The 1,655-nt window shown below is 46.4% G+C and overlaps 1 pseudogene; it reads right to left on the bottom strand.

The window, feature by feature from the left end:
* Positions 1–698: 698 nt before the first annotated feature.
* On the bottom strand, positions 699–1,356 carry LOC148004717 (sentrin-specific protease 2 pseudogene; annotated as a pseudogene).
* Between the last annotated feature and the right edge of the window lie 299 nt (positions 1,357–1,655).

The following is a 1,655-nucleotide window of genomic DNA, read 5'->3' as shown; positions in this document are numbered from 1 at the left end:
GTAGAACACATGAACAATGAAATATTTAATTTCAGTACCCTAGATACAAAGAAAACATTTTAAAAAGATCCTATAATTGAATAATTTTGGAATGTGAAGTTCTGCACAGCACTCACACGGGTGGGACATATTCAGAGTCCCGGGTTTAAAAGACACACTTAGCAGAACAGACACTTCACTCAACTTCCAAGAATAAAACAGACCTTCTTAGTCCCAGGCATAAAATATCTTAAAATGTCTATGCGAATTTTCTCAATGATTCTGATGGAGCCTGTCTCAAGGGCCCCATGGCCACAGTACAACACTGTGAAACAGTGAATATTAAAGACTAGGAAGCAGTAGAAAACACCTACAGTGATTATTTAAAACTTATTTTAAAAAACAGAAAAGTTTTTTTAATAAAGTGAGTGAAGATCCCAACATTAACCTAATATCAAAAATCCAGTGTTTAACGCAGCATCCTTGTGAGCATGCGCTGTGTCTGTGTCGAGCAGTTTCTAACTTGTGCCGGGCACATCTATCTCCTAGATTGCTTCCGGTGCAGCTCTCCCTTGTTCCAGGTTAGCATTACTTGAAAGCGTGTGGGGCATCCCCCACTCTTTACACTCCAGAACCTGTTTCAAGGTCCTTCTGACCACCCTGCCTTGGCTCCATCCACAAAAGCCTTCCCAGCAGCCTCAGCAGCCTGGTGGGTGGGGCTACAGTAGGCTCTGGTGCAGGATTTCCCACACCATCCTCTTCCTAAACAGGGGCATGTGCTGCTGAGAGAAGGTGATGGGGCAGCCTCTGGAGATGTAATCTGTGTATTTGCAGGTAAACACACCGCAGTCCCTGTCATTCCCCTGCTGAGGAATCTTCTCTGTTGGCATGCTGTACTGCTTCCATTCCGAAGGGTTCAGATCCACATGCCTTCTGGCTTTGCTCTCATCCTGCAGATAGTGGAAGATCAGCTCAAGGACATCTGGTCTCTTATGTCCCATGGAATCCAGGTAGACAATACTCTTCTCTCTTAGGTCTGTCACCACCAGGCTCCAGTGCACATCCAGGTGAACCGGCACCAGAATCAGTTCCTTTGCAAAGAGGTTTACTGCCTTGGTCCATCTTCGGACTGATCTGTAGCCCCCACTCTTTAGCTTGGTGTAAAAGAAGGTGTTAAATGCATGAAGGGCAGGGTATCCTTGAGTCTGATTTCTGTCCACGAGAAGATTCATGTAAAAATTAATGACGTTGTCATTGAGCCACGCGCTGTCACTCAGGGTGCGCATGTCTGCTCGAGTGATGGTCATATTGAAGGCACAGCTCAAGACCTGGTCTTGTGGCCCTGGGCCAAGTGCGCTACTGATTTCCTTTTGCATGTCCGCTGTGACCAGAGGGCCATGGTCCAGCCCTGTGCTCTGCTTTTGGTCTTGAGGAGCCTTTTCTTTGGTGTCAGCTATTGGCATTTGTTTGGGGAGAATGCCATTGCTGACTCTGTTTTCACAGATTTGAGGTGTTTGAGAAGCATGAATCTGTGCATCCACACAGCCTTTGATGTCCTTTGAGGAGTCCAATGGGTGCTGGAAAGCATTCTGAGAGTCTGAGCTCACAGAGCCCCAGGGTTGACAGTTTCCCAACAAGCTTGGGTACCTTCCATTGAGGTGTTTCTGAACATATTC

This window comes from Rattus norvegicus, chromosome 7 (assembly GCF_021556685.1).
Source record: "Rattus norvegicus strain SHRSP/BbbUtx chromosome 7, alternate assembly SHRSP_T2T, whole genome shotgun sequence".
NCBI lineage: Eukaryota > Metazoa > Chordata > Mammalia > Rodentia > Muridae > Rattus > Rattus norvegicus.
The sequence above is the reverse complement of the archived record's forward strand: the minus strand, read 5'-3'. Positions and strand labels throughout refer to the sequence as shown.